This window comes from Cornus florida, unplaced genomic scaffold (genome assembly GCF_030987335.1).
Source record: "Cornus florida cultivar Cherokee Brave unplaced genomic scaffold, ASM3098733v1 CherokeeBrave_3.0.0_Hap2_Chr11, whole genome shotgun sequence".
NCBI lineage: Eukaryota > Viridiplantae > Streptophyta > Magnoliopsida > Cornales > Cornaceae > Cornus > Cornus florida.
Genome location: NW_026775581.1, coordinates 25,025,217 through 25,045,390, shown reverse-complemented (window position 1 = coordinate 25,045,390; position 20,174 = coordinate 25,025,217). Strand labels below are relative to the sequence as shown.

Sequence of the window (20,174 nt, the reverse complement as noted above, 5' to 3'; positions counted from 1 at the left end):
ACCGCAGGCTCCTACCAGGCCCTCGTGGGCTCCCGCCAAATTCGCCAGTATGCTCATCAAGGCGCGGGCGCCCGCCAGCGCCTACGGGCGCCCGCCAATTTGCAGACAGCTTTGCATTGTTTGGTTCAAGGCTGTCCCCTTGACCCATTTGTGTGGTCCTGATTTATCCTAGGGTTGTGTAGCCACGAAAATAAAGGGAAAATGAAGATTTTAGGCTAGATAAGAGGCTGGAAGCATGGAGGAAAGGGCATCTCTCATTTTAGCAAGCTTCTAGAGAGAGAAATATTATAAAGTGAGGGGTTTGTGTGTTATTGAGCTCAAAAGGGCGAAAATGGTAGGGATAATGATCATCTCTCCTTCATCCATTGCTCCTATGGGTAACTAAGTCCCTATCTCGGGAGATGATGAAGCCCTCTCTAGTAAGCATGTTCTAGTCTTGGTTTATTTTGGGGAAAATGATGTGTATATGTGATTGCTCCATAATCTAGAGCTTACACTTGATGTAATGAACTGAATTTGATATAAATGATCATGTTAAATCTACTATATTGTCTTAGAATGTATGTTCTCATGGTTGTATTGCTTGATTTTCCATACTGACAATGAAAATGAGATTGTGGAATGGTTTAATGGCATGTTGTATGAGAATCTTGTTAGTCCATGGCTTAGGATTTCCCTTTGATGGATTAATCTTGATTTTTAACTTTATGTGCTCCTATCATTTAATTGAAAGCTTGATAATCTCTAGCTTAGTGAGCATATCTAATGTTACACCCTAGTTTAGGTAGTTAAAACATGTAAACCTCTGATAGGTTATTCTTGCCTATCGATTTCATGATCTTCTTGAAGGTAATGTGGCAATTTTGTGTTGTTGGATTCCATGATTACATATATATATTGTTTTCCCAAGTTAATATCAAGTAGCATGTTAATAGGGTAGGTAGTGGATTCACTTCCCCAGACCTGTCGTTGTAAATTTCTTTCTCTTGAATTCCTTGCATTTATTGTTTTATGTGCATTTCAATTCTAGTTACTAAATGACAAACCAATCAAAACTCTATACCCCTTTCATCAAGCTAAAAATGAATTTAAAGACCTTGGTTGTCATAAACTAACAGTCCCAGTGGTTTGACTTACCCGTCCAATAGTCCTATTTTACAATAATTTGTGCTATTGCAAAGGGTTGATTTATTATACATCAAAGCCTAACCGATCAATTTTTGGCGCCGTTGCCGGGGAATGCAAACAGCTTTGTGATTAAGATTTAAAGATTAAATTTGGTTTGATTTTTAGTTTAGGATTTTGTATATATTCTGTTTTTAACTTGTTTCGAAGTATTTGAGTGCATTTGTATAAGTGCAAGGGGCTGCTTTGCTTGAAAGGAAAATTCTGGAAATTGAAGATATTTTGGACCCTTTGTAAATTTTCAAAGTTGAATTTATTTACACTCTATGCTCTATTTGTATATATTTTGCGTGAAATTTTTTTTATTTATTTGAATCTAAACAAATGGTTGAATTAGTCCTAGATGGAGGGTAATTCTCTTCCAACTCAATTTTACACACCACGTGAGTTTTGTGCATATTGCTCTAGTCATACATATCATACAAAAGATTGTCCTCAATCGGGACAATTCTCAGATTTTTATCTAGAGCAAGCAACTGAAAATTTCTTTGAATCAGGTAATGATCATATTTCAATGGTTATGACTCGGGTTAGGGAGATCATAAAAACTTCTTGTGGCATGACATGGGAAATTCAGCCCCACAATCTCATAGGCAACATTTTCACGCCAATTTTCAACCCAATGATCATTATTTCCAGCCCTTTTTTCTTTTTCCACCATCTCAATTGGATGAGTTTATTGCTGTAAACAAACAAATGATGGAGTCTATCAGCACGCAAATGCTGGATTCCAACAAACAAATGTTGGATGACACCGTTAGCAAGCAATCCACCACCTATTCTCATTCCCAATCTAGAGTTGATTTAGATGACCAAATAGCCCAAATTCAACAAATGGTTAATGCTCTAAATCATGAAAAGGAAGAAGAATTTCCCGTTGAACTTGTGGCCAATCCAAAAGAAAATTCTATGAATAATGAGATTACTCATAGTAATTTTCATCATAAGAATGATCAAATGATTACCACATGTGAAAATGAAGAAATGGTGGTTCAAAATGAGGAAAATAATGATGAAGAGATTGTCTCCCCTAATCCAAAACAGCCCCTAAACAATCATTTGCTTGATACACCTCCTTCAATGGAGGATCCTCTAAAAGTTTGCTTGGCTCATTTCAATTGTGAGGATTTTGATGTTGACACTTCTATTTGGGAGGTAAATTTTTTGCTTGATATTCCTCCACTCATTCACTCTCTTCCTTGGGCAACATCAAATGTATCTCTTTCTTGGGAGCTTGCATCTCCTCATATTCCCTCACTTGAGTTATCTCAAGCTGTTGAGCCTGAACCGCCGGATAAGCGTGAGGAGGATGTTGAAAGTCTGAAGAATAATTTTTTGAGCATTCCCGTGCTCAATATGACCTTTCACAACTCTTTGCTTGATGTGCCCTCACTTGATCCACCTTCCCATAATCCAAAACAGCCCCTAATTAATCCAAAGTTCTTCATTGAGGAAGAAAAGTGGGTTGAGGTCTTTCCGTTACCTCTTTTCAAATTTTATCTTCAAGCTCTCTTTCCTCCGTTTTTAAAAGAACTTTTTTATTTGGGGAAGCATGACTCTCTAGAGAGACATGGTATTGGGTAATGAGGACTAATGCAAATTATGGTTCGTCTGGCTATCGACGTTAAATTTAGCACTATTGGGAAGCAATTCTTTCAACTTCTAAGCTTCTCTCCCAAAGTTGCCTTAGCCAATAATTTTTCGGCAATTAGCTAAGTATAACCAAAATGTGAACTTTTCCGGAATTGTCTAAAATTGCATTCCAAAAGTCACATTCGGTTTTCTTAGTCATTTTAAGGTCTTGATTTTTGGAATTTTTCAAGGTCACTCAGGTAATTTTCTCGACAAATCCAAAGATAATAGGAAATTCAGACCTCAAGTCTAGCGTTTTTGCAAATGAGCTCCGATTCTTGTTCCGAGGGTTTTTCAAGGTGTCTAGGGTCAATAAGAGCTTAAATTTCAAATTTGGAAATTTTTTGACCCCAGCTCGGCCTCCGTTAGGCCAAAGGTCACTTCAGAAGGTGGTCTGCCCAACAGCATTGCGGGTGCCCGCCAAATGTGGCAGTGAGCTAGAACTTCAGCAAGGCCACATCAAGACCTTGCGGGCCCCCGCTGAGACCCACCTCAACAACCCGCAGGCGCCTGCCCTGCGCTGCGGGTGCCCGTTAACCTTCGCAGGTTCATTAAAAAGGCCCCAAACAAGGTCCATTTCAAAAATCTAACTCTTCCTCTCTCTCAACCTGCGACCCCAAACCTCTCCCTTGCCCTCTCAACCCTCCTTCCTCTCCTTCCATTCTTTCTCTCTCACATCTCATCCCTTATCCCTCTTCATCATTCTCTTAATCCCTCATCTCTCATTCTCTTCCCCTCCAATTTGCACCAAGCAAGGAGGCATGGTTGGGCATCTCCATTTGGGTAAGTTCTCTTCCCCTCCACTCTCTCAAAGTTTTTGGTATAAATGGAGGAGGATGGGATTGCATGTAGTGGAGATTTATGGTTGATTTGGGGCTAGTGTATCTTGATTGCAGGACAAATTTTTGGGTTTTCGAGAATCATTCATTGTTTTTGTCTCTAATTTTTGCAAAGTGCACACCACCTGCTCGAAAAAATTCTTGACCCAACTTGATCTCTCTAAATGGCACCACTTTTGGCATTATTTTGTTATCCGTTTTAAACTTGTGGCTGCATTTTTTTTCTTATGTGTGCAGCTTTGTGTTTTGTGCGGATTTTTATCTTTCAATAAAATTCATGTTTGTGTTATTAATTCTGTTTTAATTTTTTTTAAGAGACCTATGCTTTTACATGTGTATGTAAGTTGTGTTTTGACAGGTCTTCATGTCCAAGTTTGGGGGAAACATTTGCGCATTCACATAGATGGCAACCTTTATCTTTGTCACTCCACTTGGTATTATTGTTCTTTTACTCTCTTTGCTTTTATTTTGATTTACTTGTCTTCACACATTGAGGACAATGTGCCATTCAAGTTTGGGGGTATAGTATTGCATTTTTGGTATTACATTTTTGCTTGCATGTTCTAATTTGATTCATGTAAGTTATTAAAATCTTTTTTTGGAAAGCAATGAAAGAGTAATCTTGGAACTTGTTGGAGATTGAAGCATGTGTTTAAAACTTTGTGTATAGAGGCAAATAATAGTTTTGAAAATAAAGAAAAATCTAAAATGATCATGTTGATTCAAACCGGTTTGTATAAATGCTTCAATTAGATTTTCGTCGGATTTCATACTATTCTATGCTTCACACTGCACAGATGCACACTGGAAACTTAATTGTGAGGCATGCAACCCGATTTACCTTAAGCTTGACCAGTTGATTTGAATTGATGACCCTAATGATTGGATATCTTCGGCATTGAAAAAAAAAAAAAAAAAAAAAAAAAAAAAAAAAAAAAAAAAGAAGAAGAAGAAGAAGTTAATTAAGGATAATGGCCAGTTTAAATTCGTAACCTTGCTAACTCGAGTCATTAAGCCCTTGGAGTGTCTATACACTTAGCACCCTAAAACCATTCGGTTTGGGAGTTGCTGCCTAACGCTTGCTATATGGATTGATTAGAAAACTTAAGGGACTTAAGCATTGCACGATCATTCACAAATATAAAAATAAATAAATATGGTTCGTTGGAGTTCGTAGCCTTGCATGCTTAAGTTATTAAGCCCTTGGAGTATTTTTACAATAAGCACCCTAAAACCATCCGGTTTGGGAGTTGCTGGCCTAACACTTGCTACATGGGTTGGTTAGAAAGTTTAAGGGACTTCGGCATTGCACGACCATAATATGTATTTTAAAAAAAAAAAAAAAAAATTATGTGTATTTTGAATAAATCATGCCTTAGGGACTTCATTTAAAAGGGAAAATCAACGATTTGAAGACTTGCATTCTTGAAATTGGAAAAAGAAGGTAAAAGCCACATATTGGGATCCCGGTTTACTTTCAATGAAGCTTGAGATGATTTCTATTATAGATATGACAATTGAAGTATTTATATAGACTATGATGTTGATGCATGAGAGTTAAAAGTTTGTTTAGCCATTTTGTTCATCAAGGCTTCATATATGCAAGGTAGTCTGCTTAATGATCCCATCTCCAATATTCTATCTGTTCCAAGTTACATTTGAGCTCTGCATATATCTTCTTGCACCATGATTGATGCATGTGGATAGCATTTCAAATGTTGTTATTTTTGTTAAGAATTTCATTTTTGGTTTTGCTATGGAACTAGCAAAATGTAAGTTTGGGGGTGTGATAAGCGCCGAATATTACATATTTAAACACCCTTATTTGCATTAGTTAAGTCCATTAGCTGTCTATACTGAATATATTAGCCTTAATTGCATTCTTTTGTCTATTTTCAAGTTGGTTCCCCTAAGAGAGGTAAAAGTAATGCTTTGATGAGTTTTTGAAGATCAAAGCACGCCGTTGCCGGGGACCGTCATTTTGGCTAAGTCAAGTAATCCACGGAACTCATGACGCTCGATGCACAAAGTCCAAGGAAAAAGAGTAACTTCAGCAGTCCTTACAAAAGGAGGTTCAAGAGCATATTTATTCAGAGCAGAGCCAAGAAGGCACGGGCGCCCGCCAAAGACTTCAGTTACATCTTGCCAGCGCGGGGCCCCGCCGTGTCCAGTGGGCCCCCGCCATCAAGCACCACGGGCACCTGCCAAATACACTAATACGCTCATCAAGGCGCGAGCGCCCGCCCAGCGCCTTCTGGCGCCCGCCAATTTGTAGACAACTCTGCATTGTTTGGTTCAAGGCTGTCCCCTTGACCCATTTGTGTGGTCCTGATTTATCCTAGGGTTGTGTAGCCACGAAAATAGAGGAAAATGAAGATTTTTGGCTAGATAAGAAGCTGGAAGCATGGAGGAAAGGGGCATCTCTCATTTTAGCAAGCTTCTAGAGAGAGAAATATTATAAAGTGAGGGGTTTGTGTGTTCTTGAGCTCAAAAGGGCGAAAATGGTGGGGATAATGATCATCTCTCCTTCATCCATTGCTCCTATGGGTAACTAACTCCCTATCTCGGGAGGTGATGATGTCCTCTCTAGTAAACATGTTCTAGTCTTGGTTTATTTTGGGGAAAATGATGTGTATATGTGATTGCTCTATAATCTAGAGCTTACATTTGATGTAATGAACTGAATTTGATATAAATGATCATGTTGAATTACTATCTTATCTTAGAATGTATGTTCTTATGGTTGTATTGCTTGATTTTCCATAGTGACAATGAAAATGAGATTGTGGAATGGTTTTAATTGCATGTTGTATGAGAACCTTATTAGTCCATGGCTTAGGATTTCCCTTTGATGGATTAATCTTGATTTTTAACTTCATGTGCTCCTATCATTTAATTGAAGGCTTGATAATCTCTAGCTTAGTGAGCATGTCTAAGCCTACACCCTAGATTAGGTAGTTAAAGCATGTAAACATTTGATAGGTTATTCTTGCCTATCGATTTCATGATCTTCTTGAAGGTAATGTGCCAATTTTGTGTTGTTGCATTCCAAGATTACATATATATAATGTTTCCCCAAGTTAATATCAAGTAGCATGTTAATAGGGTAGGTAGTGGATTCACTTCCCTAGACCTCTCGTTCTAGATTTCTTTCTCTTGAATTCCTTGCATTTATTATTTTATGTGCATTTCAATTCTAGTTACTAAGTGACAAACCAATCAAAACTCTATACCCCTTTTATCAAACTAAAAGTGAATTTAAAGACCTTGGTTGCCATAAACTAGCAGTCCCAGTGGTTCGACTTACCCGTCCAATAGCCCTATTTTACAATGATTTGTGCTATTGCAAAGGGTTGATTTATTATAGATCGAAGCTTAACCGATCAGGATTCTAAAAAGGTTAGGACACATTCTACACTTAGTATAATTTTCAAACTTACTAAATACTGTGTTTTCGGCCTTAATGAACCAAATATTCAAGTCTGGCACACTTGAACCGATTCAGCATCATTGAACCAGTTCAAGACTTCAAGGACGGATCAAAATTAAATTCTGCCTACCTTGAACCAGTTCAGCACCATTGAGCCAGTTCAGCATCCCTGAACCAGTTCAGCACCATTGAGCCAGTTCAACATCCCTGAACCAGTTCAAGAAGTCCTGACAGCAATACAATTTTTAGTTTCCTGCTTCAGAATTCTTTCCTATTTGGTTTAGAATTGTACCAAGTCCTATGCACGAAATTTTCTATATTTTCAAAGGGATTAGGACATTCTAAACTCTATATAAACCTTGTTAGTCATCAAGGTTTATTTATGACTTTTGCACTATCAATTTATTATTCTAGCTTAAAAGTTTTAGGAAGATTATTGTTTCAAAAAAATCTAAGAGATTTTCCTATTAGTCTTTCTAGAACACACACATATTCATATAGTGAGTTTAGAGTTGTGTTGTTCAAATCCTGATCGTGATCATACAGTTGCATCTACATCGATCAGAGAAAAGCATATCTACTTTTACATCAAATTCAGATATTCAAGAATAGAGTAAAAGCGATCACACTTTGAAAAGGTTGGAGCATTCGAGGAGTGTTGTCTAATCTACCTGTTACTCTTCTACAAAGATCAAGCATAATGTCACGACCCGAAAATTCTAATAAAATCTTCGATTTATACAAATCCAAATACATCAAAATACACCCAGGATCATAAAAAAATACCCTCTTTTACACAAAGTCAATTTCCTCAAATATACAAAAAATTCTCCAAATAAAATAAAATAAAATCCTGCAACGCCGACTCTTCATCCTAAGCCGGAATCTAGCAATCCCCGTTCATCTTCGATACCTGAAATTGGAGGGTGGTGAGACTGAAAACCATAACAAGAATTTCATGGAGGTTTAACAAAACAACTTCACAAAATATACATATTTATGTGAGTATTAAACAAAATACATATGCATTTAATAAACAAAATAAATATGCATTTAATAAAACCATTTGAATCAAAACCACCCCATGCCATTCAAGGTATAGAGAACCCTACACTGAAAAATCATCAAGCCTATAGAGAACCCTACACTGAAAAATCATCAAGCCTCAAGCTTCGGCTTCTCTGCAACTCTCGGCTCCTGTGTTTCCTCAAAACTCACTCTCTGTTTCTCTGTTTCTCTCTCTGTTTCTCTCTCTGTGTGTGTCTCGGCTCTCTTCTGCCTTCTTTAATTTTTTTCTCTTACTTTCCTTCTCTGTCTTTGTATTTTATCAGTGCACACAACACTCAAATATATAAGGCAATCCACCGACTCAACCCACCAACTCCATACACACATCAATACTGCTCACCACACCCTCAAAAAAGATATAAGACAATATCACCTTCCATCCTTATCATATCTTCATTTTCTGACATACACACAAAACAAAAAGACCAAACCCACGTGAAGGAAATTCAAAGCCATAAAATTTTGATCCAAAAAGTGTTCAATGGGCCCCGCAAGTCACAACCACCATTATCACAATTCAATCTGCCTTTTTTTCCCTCAGCATTTCGGTCAGGTGCTCCCTTTTATCTCTAACAAACAAGATATAATATATATATATATATATATATATATATATATATATATAAATGAAAACTTAAATCAAACTCATAATATCTTCCTAGACCCACAATTCATAAAACCCATTTTTCTTCCCCAACATTTCGTATACATGTTGCCACCTTTCTCCATATGACAAAAATACAATACATACATATATAAACTATATAAAATAATCACTACTACACCACCTCTACTACAATAAACCCAAAATAACAATAATAATAATGATAATAATAATAAAAATAATAAATTAAAATCTAAAAAACATCGGGTTATCACACATAAGTCTGAGGTCAAGTTGCTATTGGACGGGACGTTCCAAAGTCAAAGGATTGTCAACAATTAGTGTTTGGTAGAACGATAGGGTGTGAGCCAGAGCCAAAGTTCATTGTACTTTTTTTCAAATATAGTGGATCGGTTTACTTTGGACTGCACAGTTCACGAGGTTTTCCCACTCAAATAGTTGATGTATTTTATTAACTGGGTTTCCTCACTAAAAATCCTGGTGTTATTTCTAACTTTTTACTTTACTTTATTTTATCTGCATGTGATTAATTATTTAATTGCTAAAATAAGTAAAATTGGAAAAGACACAAGATCTGTTTTCAAAATACTAAACTTTCTAAATATTCCGCTGCATACAACTCACACACTTCAATATACATTAAAAGTGGTCCAATTAAGTACAAGTTACAAACTTAGACCCTTACGGTCGAATTTACAATGCTTTACAAGAATTTACATCAACTATGCATTTGATATAAAAATGATAAAAGTAAGCTTCTGTCAACCCTAACTATGCTCGTGAGGGTCCGTCATCAACCATAACTCCGTTATAACCTGAAAAATGTTAATATAAAGGGTGAGTATGGAGGCTCAGTAGCAGATGCCTAAGGCACCAACTTTGAACTCCCTTAAGCCAGATGTCACACATACGGGATAAAGGAAAACCGGGATCATTCTTTGGGGTTTTCATAATATTTAATCCACAAAACATTCTCAACAATAGTGTTTAAGCATTTCAACACAAGTACGCATAAAATGCAATGCAATGCCCCATATTTCTCAACCTTGGTCTCAACCGACCCTAACTTGGCCTCTACCGGACCTAAACTTGGTCTCTACCGACCCTAAGCTCACGTCGAAAACCACTAATTGACTTTACTGAGGCGAGATTAATTTACTACCCCTGGTTCCAAATTTGGCAACAATTTGGGGTCTAGCATCAACTTTTCACGTCCTAAACCAGTATGCGCTCCCTCTAGGTCGAATTAGCACCGGACTCGTGAAATCTAGTTCTTTTTTATAAAATCATTTTAAAACACTTTTCTCATTTTTCCCTTTTCCACCATGTCATGCACAGGTACCAATCTCATCAATTCAATTTCAATTTCAATTACATAATAACAATGTCATAAGCATGGCGATTTCTATGACCAAGTACAAACATGACATTTTTTATAATATAACCACAAGCAACGCTTTTTGTAAGAAACAATTATAAGCATGGAATTTTTCAAACTTTAGCAATAAACATGCTCATTATAAAGATCATATCAATACAACCAAACTAGCACTTAGCATTTAACATAGAAAAGTGACTCTAAAACAATTATACTAAAACAAACATCCTTAAAATTTGTAGTTTGAAATGAGTTATGTCCTTCATAAATCCAGTCACTCCTTCCATGCACAATCATTGGGTAATTCTTCAGAGTTATGTTTAGAGAACTGAAATCAACCCAATCTGGTTCCTTAGTATTAATAAGTGCTAAAATTTTCACAGATGCAGAATATTTTCTCTTGTTTTCAAATACTTTAGGATCAAAGGATTGAAGCCTCTGTGGCTTATATAATTTATCTTGTAAATTTATAATCATATATTTAAACGGTTTGGTTTACAACGGTTCCAACGCAAGGGCGGAACCAATTAAGGCCTAGAGGGGGCACGTGCCCCCTCTCACTTTGCTCCAACCTACTATACATAGATACATATTTTTAGTATATATACATATACTTACATAGTAATTTTAAATAATGTCCCCCCTCAAATTTTCAAATTCTTTTAATTTCCTTTTGAAAAAAAAAAAAAAAAATTACATATAGTCATTCTTTGAATATACAATATATTTTTCCTTTTCTAATTTTTGTTTCCTTTTTCAAAAAAATTCTTTTTTCACTTATGTATAATTATGTATTTTTCTATTTTTTAAAACTTATTTATTTTTATCGATGACATTTGTAATTGTATTTAATTAAAATATTATTAATTAATATTTTGATTCTTATATTTGTAATTATATTTTTTTTAAAGTATTTATTTAGTATATTATTTTACAACTATTTTTTTCTTATTTGCTTTTTTTATTTTAAAAAATTATATTGTCTCTTTCATCTTAGGGTTATGACTTGTCTATGTGAAAAGCATGTATAGATGATGGCTTTGTAGTGTTTTTTGTGAATTACGCCTCTTTTATGTGCTAACATGCTTTACTTGGGGATTAATTTTGTTAATGATTATTTTAATGTTGTCTAGAGAAATGTATGTTTATGCACATGTGATGTATTATGTGAAAAGCTTGCCTATGTGTTGAGTTTATGTCCACTATGTGTAAACTTGTTGAAAGTGATGTATGAGACCATGCTTAATTGTATTGTGCCAAAATTTCACATTGTCATGATATTGAGATTATATGTACATTCTTGGACATGTCATTGGGATGCATGAAATGGGAGAATTTGTCTTGAAATGAAAATGAGAAATTTTTGGGAGATGATAGTTTTTGTGAAATGGTTTTGATAAACCCGGTCGCTGCGGGGTTACCAACGGGCCGGAGGTTAATATAGCCTAGAGGGGACTAGGGAGTCGCCCTAGTGTGGTTGAGCTAGCTGGGCCCCATAATGACACCGCGGGGTTACCAAGGGTCAGAGACACTAGCCAATCCTCCTCTCGTGTCGCGGCGGGGTTACCAAAGGGCGGGCTGTATTAACGTTTGAAAGTGATGGTTTTGAGAATGAAAATGGGGAGTGTCATTGACATGCATTGCATTTCATTTCATTGCATTGCATTGTTTATACTTGGAATTGACTTGTATGTTGTATTTGATCCCCTACGTTGTATGATCCCTATCTCCCATTGGCCTATGCTTTGCTTGAATACACAAGGACACAAGATTTGTGTCTTAAGTGTCACCTACTGAGCATATAGCTCACCCTACTATTTATACATTTTTTTCAAGTCTTGGAAAAGAACCGGTGGACGACAACCCACCTCAAGCTTGAGCGATACTAGAAGCTCACTTTTGTGTCTTTTGTATATTTCCCATTATTTTTGCAAAGCACTAAAAGTGTGAAGGTGTATATGTATATTTTACAAAAACTTTGTCATGTAATGTAATTAAGGTATTTGATGATATTTTGGATGTGAATTTGATAACATGTAAACCTTATTGATGAATGGGGAGAGTAATACTAGTTTGAAGTATTATTGAGGTCATTTGATTGTGTATCATCATCTACTATTGCCGTGAATTCAGAATTTGAGCCATGACAGGTTAAAAATGCAATTAAACAGGTTGTGATAGGCCTATTTTTAGGGGAGTTTATGCCGAATTTTTTGTAAAATTCTTGGCATCAGCTAGGGTCATTACAAAATTTGGTATCAGAGCAAAGGTTCGAAAACCTTTAGGACGACGGGTAGAGGCCTACATAGAGTCGCATGGAATGTTGTTTGTGTTGCTTACTTGACTACTTGCTACGTGGTATCTTATTTAAATGAGCATGCTTAACTGCCTATGTGCTTACTTGCTTACTTGTTTACGTTAAAATGTTTCTTGCATAGTCTTGCATGCTAAGTGTTGTACAGTATTAATTCTTGTTGAGTCGTCCACAATGGACCTTAGTGTCATGTTTCTGAATCGTTTTCTCGTTTTATAGCACGATGTCACGGCGTGAGGAACCTAGAGAAGTTGGCTCTAGGCCAACAAGGGGCGATGTTGGTGAGAGCTCTAGCTCCAATCCGGCGGAGCCAGTTGATGAGAACATGCTTCTTAGGGACTTGATTCCCCCAAGAGCTGTTCCCCCAAGAAAAGAGAATGTTGAAACACCCACAACTGTAGAAGTGGGTGAAGGTTCTGTGGCACTAGAGTTGAATCGATTGTTGCAAAATGCCGTGAGAGCAACTATTGTTGCTCAGCCGCAGTTGGTACCACAACCTACAGTTCGAGTTGAGGAGACTCCAGCTCAGAAGCGTCTCAAGATCATTAAGGGGTTTTCTCAGTTGATGCCAGTAATGTTTGAGGGCAGTGCGGATCCAATGGTAGCCGACAACTACATGGATCAAGTCGAAACTCAGTTGACCTCAATGGATGTGACAGAGGATCACTTGAAGATCATCCTAGCAACTTACAAGTTTGCTATAGATGCCAAGGTTTGGTGGAAGTCGATCACCAACCAGTACAAGATTGAAGAGATGAGATGGGACAGGTTCAAGGAACTGTTCTATGAAAAGTACTTTCCGCTTTCCAAAAGATGGGAGTTACAAGACCAGTTTCATAATCTTATTCAAGGGAACATGTCAGTGGCGGAGTATGAGAACAAGTTCACCTCACTCTCCCGTTTTGCTCCAGAAGTGGTGAGAGATGAAGCTAACAAGACTCGGAAGTTTGTCTCGGGTCTTAATGATTGAATGAGGCCGTTGATCACGGCACAGTTTATTAAGGTTTACTCTGAAGCAGTGGAAAGGGCTTTGATGCTGGAGGCTGACAATAGAGAGAATGATACAAGAAGAGAGCAATTGAAGCAAAAGAGGGGTGCAGGGCCATCCTTAGAGGGACATTCTTGGAAAAGGAATAGGGTCAGTCCATCTCAGTTTCAGGGGCAACAGTCTACAAGATCTGCTCCTACCACTCCTATGCCAGCTGGATCTGACAGGAGTGAAGTTGTTTGTTATCAGTGTCAGCAGCCCGGACATTACAAGTCCAGTTGTCCGATGAGATCGTCTTCAGTTTCGTCAGCTCTGAAGGCTTGTTATGGGTGTGGCCAGCAGGGTCACTTGATTCGTGATTGTCCGAGTCAAAGAGCAGGCACCATTAGTGGCAGAGGGTCACAGCAGAGGCCGTCACAATCGGCTACAGTTCAGTCAAGTTTCAGACCACCACCACCACAGCCTACTATGTCTTCACAGGGTTCACGATCAGTTAGGAGGGATACTCCTACTATGTCAGTGCAGCAGTCAGGTGTTCAGGTTGGCAGTCCTCAGGCATAGGTACCACAGGGACGTGTTTTTGCACTGGCACAGACCGATGCATCTTCTGGACCGTCAGTTCTTCGAGGTATATTTCCAGTGTTTGGTTGTTGGGTCCGTGTTTTGTTTGACTCTGGTGCATCTCATTCTTTCATTTCATCATCATTTGCACTTGCATCGGGGTTAGAGGTTAGTTTCATGGATCGGGCGTTATGTGTTGATAGGCCATTTGGGGTTTCAGTGTCATTGAGCCGAGTTGTGCGAGATTGCTCCATTGTGATAGCCGGGCAGACCTTTGTGTTTGACCTTATCCTCCTGAAGATGACTAGCTTTGATGTCATTCTTGGGATGGATTGGTTAGCCTTCTTTCATGCCACGATCGATTGTTTTAAAGGGAGAATTACAGTTTGCACTCCCGAGGGAGACTGTTTCTTTTTCGTGGGAGATCGGAGTGATTCCCACATTTCATCATTTTATGGAGTTCGTGGACGAAGTCATAGTGATTATTTCTTAACTAGCCTTTTAGCTGAAGAAGATGATGTCATGGGAGAAGTTTATCCGACGATTGTTTGTGACTTCTTGGATGTTTTTCCAGAGGATTTGATAGAGTTGCCTCCACACCGAGAAGTGGAGTTCACTATTGATTTGATGCATGGTACTGCGCCGATTTCTATGGCACCGTATCGTATGGCACCAGTTGAATTGGAAGAATTGAAGAGGCAGTTTGATGATTTGAGGATAAAAGGTTTCATCCGACCGAGTGTGTCACCGTGGGGCGCACCGGTCTTGTTTGCTAAGAAGAAAGATGGTTCGTTGAGGTTGTGCATTGATTATCGGAAGTTGAATCATGCCACTATCAAGAACAAGTATCTTTTGCCAAGGATAGATGATTTATTTGATCAGTTGAGGGGAGCCAGTTGTTTCTCAAAGATTGACTTGAGGTCTGGCTATTATCAGTTGCGGGTTAGGGATGAGGATATCCCGAAGACAGCATTCCGTACACTGTATGGACACTATGAGTTCCTTGTTATGCCTTTTGGCTTGACTAATGCGCCAGCGGCATTCATGGACTTGATGAACCGCGTCTTTCACGATTACTTGGACCAGTTTGTGGTAGTTTTCGTGGATGACATTCTTGTGTACTCACGGACTCGGGAAGATCACAAGGTCCATTTGAGTATTGTTTTATAGATTTTGCGGGAACACCGATTGTATGCCAAATACGAGAAATGTGAGTTTTGGCTATAGGAGGTGAAGTTTTTGGGGCATATTGTTTCAGAAGGTGGAGTATCAGTTGATCCATCAAAGGTTGAAGCAGTTTGGACTTGGGAGCGACCCAAGAATGTGTTTGAGATCCGCAGTTTTCTTGGTTTAGCGGGTTACTATTGGAGATTTGTGAAGGATTTCTCCCGTTTGGCAGCTCCTATGACCCGTTTGACCCAGAAAGGGGTCAAGTTTGTCTGGAATAAGGCCTGTGATTCATCTTTTCAAGAGTTGAAGACGAGATTGACTACAGCTCCAGTGTTGGTGAAACTTGAGCGAGGCTTGGGTTATGTGATCTATTGTGATGCTTCACGTAACGGGTTGGGATGTGTGTTGATGTAGGATGGTAGAGTAGTGGCTTATGGGTCTCGACAGTTGAAGACTCACAAGCTTAACTACCCTACTCATGATCTGGAGTTAGCGGCAGTTGTGTTTGCCTTGAAGTGTTGGAGACATTATTTGTATGGTGAGAGATTCGAGGTATACTCGGATCATAAAAGTCTCAAGTACCTTTTTCCCCAAAAGAACTTGAACAACAGACAGAGACGATGGGTTGAGTACTTGGAAGATTACAACTTTGATTTGCAGTATCATCCGGGCAAGGCAAATGTTGTAGCTGATGCCTTAAGCCGAAAATCTCGTGGAACTTTGGCCAGTTTAGCTATTCGGAAGTGGAAGATGCTTAAAGATCTGGCAGAGATGGGATTACAGTGTTTTGATGATGATGGTTACAGTGAGTCGGCATTCTTATTTAGTCTTGTGGCTCAGCCTACTCTTGTTGTACGAGTGATTGAGTCACAGAGACAAGACCCGGACTTAGATGCCATCCACACTTTGATCTCTAGTGGTGAGACAGTGAAAGATTGGGCCTTGCATGCAGATGGGGGTCTACGGTTCAGGGGTTTGTTGGTCGTTCCCACAGTATGTCGTGAGGATGTCCTACGGGAGTTTCACACTTCCCGTTTTGCAGTTCATCCAGGTGGTACTAAAATGTATCATAATTTGAGACGTCAGTATTGGTGGAGCGGGATGAAGAATGATGTTGCACAGTTTGTGGCTAGATGCCTTACCTGTCAGCAGGTGAAGGCCGAGCATCAGAGGCCAGCAGGTTTGTTGCAACCATTACCCAATGGAAATGGGAGCATATTGCTATGGATTTTGTGACAGGTTTTCCAAGGTCAAGGAGGGGCAATGAGGCCGTATGGGTCATCATTGACAGATTGACCAAGACGGCTCACTTTTTGCCTATTAAGGCAACAGATGATGCAGAGAAGCTTGGTGTTCTTTATGTGAAGGAGATTGTAAGGTTGCATGGAGTTCCAGTAACCATTGTTTCAGATAGGGATGCTTAGTTCACTTTGAAGTTCTGGGAAGGACTTCAAGCAGCGTTTGGTTCAACGTTGCATCTTAGTACGGCATTCCATCCACAGACAGACGGTCAGTCGGAGCGTACTATTCAAATTTTGGAGGACATGCTTCGGGCATGTGTGCTTGATTTGGGAGGTAGTTGGGAGGATCACCTTCCACTTATTGAGTTTGCCTACAACAACAGTTATCAGGCGAGAATCCAGATGGCTCCATTTGAGGCGTTGTATGGTAGACCTTGTAGGTCTCCTATTTGTTGGACTGAGGTAGGTGAGACAGCCACCTTAGGACCCGACATTGTACTCGAGACTATTGAGAAGATTAAGTTGATAAGACAGAGGTTACTTACAGCTAAGAGCCGACAGAAGAGCTATGCGGATAAGCGGAGACGACCATTATCCTTTGAGGTGGGAGACCACGTTTTTCTACGGGTTTCTCCACGGAAGGGATTGATGAGATTCGGGAAAAGTGGCAAGTTGTCGCCACGATTTATTGGACCGTTTGAGATTTTGGACCGAGTAGGAAAGGTTGCCTACAGGCTTGCTTTGCCACCACAGTTGGATAGGGTCCACAATATTTTCCATGTATCGATGTTACGGAAGTACGAACCGGATCCATCTCACATTTTGAGTTGGGTAGATGTGGATATTGATGAGGATGTTTCCTACGAGGAAGGACCAGTTCAGATCCTTGACACTCAGCAGAGGGTGTTGAGGAACAAGACGATACCAATGGTGAAAGTCCTTTGGAGACACCACGGAGTCGAGGAAGCTACTTGGGAGCTTGAATAGGAGGTTCGCTCCAAGTATCCAGAGTTGTTTTCTTCCTCAGGTATATCTTGATTTCGGGGACGAAATCTTTTAAAGTAGGGGAGAGTGTAATGTTTGTGCCTTTATATATATATGCCTGTGTGTGCGGTGTGTATTAAAAGAAAAAAAAAAAAAAAAAAAAAAAAAAAAAAAAAAAAAAAGAGAAAAAGAAATTACAAAAAGAGAGGTGGGACCCACGTCCCTTTTAAATGAATTAAGAGACCAAGTTAGTCTCTGTTCTTTTTCTCTCTCTTTCTCCCGACTGCTGCTCTCGGCTCCTTCTCTTTTCCTTTTTTCTTTTTTTTCACTTCAAGCTTTAACCCTTGATTACTCTCTCAATCCTTGCCGGATTTAGGTGTCGTTTGAGACAAAACGACGAGTGTGACGAGCTCTACGTTCTAGTACTAGCAATTCCAGTTTTGCTACCTTCCTTGGAGCTCGAATTTGAGGACCCATTTTCTAGGGTTTTGGTGCAATCTTGAGGTAGGGGCATCTTAATCCACTCTCTTCTTGTTCCATTGTGAGTTATGCTCTTTTGTTGTGCTAGACATGCTAAATTTGAGAATTAATTGCTTCAATGAGGTGTAAGTGATGTTTAGAAAAAATTCATGTCTTAGGGTTATGACTTGTCTATGTGAAAAGCATGTATAGATGATGGCTTTGTGGTGTTTTTTTGTGAATTACGCCTCTTTTATGTGCTAACATGCTTTACTTGGGGATTAATTTTGTTAATGATTATTTTAATGTTGTCTAGAGAAATGTATGTTTATGCACATGTGATGTATTATGTGAAAAGCTTGCCTATATGTTGAGTTTATGTCCACCATGTGTAAACTTGCTGAAAGTGATGTATGAGACCATGCTTAATTGTATTGTGCCAAAATTTCACATTGTCATGATATTGAGATTATATGTACATTCTTGGACATGTCATTGGGATGCATGAAATGGGAGAATTTGTCTTGAAATGAAAATGAGGAATTTTTGGGAGATGATAGTTTTTGTGAAATGGTTTTGATAAACCCGGTCGCTGCGGAGTTACCAACGGGCCGGAGGTTAATATAGCGTAGAGGGGACTAGGGAGTCGCCCTAGTGTGGTTGAGCTAGCTGGGCCCCATAATGACGCCGCGGGGTTACCAAGGGTCAGAGACACTAGCCAATCCTCCTTTCGTGTCGCGGCGGGGTTACCAAAGGGGGGGCTGTATTAACGTTTGAAAGTGATGGTTTTGAGAATGAAAATGGGGAGTGTCATTGACATGCATTGCATTTCATTTCATTGCATTGCATTGTTTATACTTGGAATTGACTTGTATGTTGTATTTGATCCCTTACGTTGTATAATCCCTATCTCCCATTGGCCTATGCTTTGCTTGAATTTACAAGGACACAAGATTTGTGTCTTAAGTGTCACCTACTGAGTATATAGCTCACCCTACTATTTATACATTTTTTTCAGGTCTTGGAAAAGAACCGGTGGACAACAACCCATCTCAAGCTTGAGCGATACTAGAAGCTCACTTTTGTGTCTTTTGTATATTTCCCATTATTTTTGCAAAGCACTAAAAGTGTGAAGGTGTATATGTATATTTTGCAAAAACTTTGTCATGTAATGTAATTAAGGTATTTGATGATATTTTGGATGTGAATTTGATAACATGTAAACCTTATTGATGAATGGGGAGAGTAATACTAGTTTGAAGTATTATTGAGGTCATTTGATTGTGTATCATCATCTACTATTGCCGTGAATTCAGAATTTGAGCCATGACAAGTTAAAAATGCAATTAAACAAGTTGTGATAGGCCTATTTTTAGGAGAGGTTATGCCGAATTTTTTGTAAAATTATTGGCATCAGCTAGGGTCGTTACATTGCCAACAACCCCTCGTTACTCTCATTAAAACTCCCAAAAACCCTACCCCATTACAAGCTCTCTATATATATTACCCCCTCGCAGCTCTCTAACCCTGCTCCATCCTAAGCTCTCAACTCTCTCTAACCCTATTCCATTTCAAGCACTAGCCATGCCATATCCGTTGAGTGTATGATTCACAAACTCAAAATCAAGGTCGCATAGTTCCACCGGGCATCCGGGCTGATTTCGGCACAGGGTAAGGACAACGAAAATGATTATCTCACAGGAAAGAGTGCGCACACAAAGCATATGTAAATAATTAGATATAAATGCTTTTGTTTTCTTTGCGTTTCTTGTTGTTCACTAATTTTCTTTTGAGTGTCCAGTTAATATGATTGAGTTGTGAAACTGATACTTACCAGGAGGAGGTTTGTAAAGAAAATTAATTTCTCTACAAAAAAAACATAATGATTTGATTTTTATTCCTTTGAATTATTTATGTCTACTTACAAATCTCTTCCTGTTAAGAATTTGTTGGTGACGAGTTCCACAACTCAAGCATGTTAATTAGACACTCAACGGAAATTAGTGAAAAAGAAAAACGCAAAGAAAAAAAAAACTTTTATATTTAATTAGTTAGTTATGTAATGAGATAATAATTTTCGCCGTCCAACCCTGTATCGGAATCAACCCCTTCAAGCTGGAGAAAAAGGTGGATTTAAGCTCCCTCAAATGGCAGTGCAAAGTGGTGAGTTTATTTATCTAATTTTTATTGCTATTTGCTCTCTCTCTATATATACACACACACTAACATATATACATGCCGTCTTGTGAAGTTGTAGGAGAAGAAGGGCCATCCTGAAATCAAAATTGCGAGGCACTTTT

General features: G+C 38.6%; 1 long non-coding RNA gene across 1 annotated transcript; it reads left to right on the top strand.

The window, feature by feature from the left end:
- Nucleotides 1-17,033: 17,033 nt before the first annotated feature.
- On the top strand, nt 17,034-19,150 carry LOC132284451 (uncharacterized). Its single transcript, XR_009472279.1, has 2 exons — nt 17,034-17,919; nt 18,893-19,150. It is a non-coding gene; the product is annotated as an uncharacterized LOC132284451 (long non-coding RNA).
- Nucleotides 19,151-20,174: the final 1,024 nt, after the last annotated feature.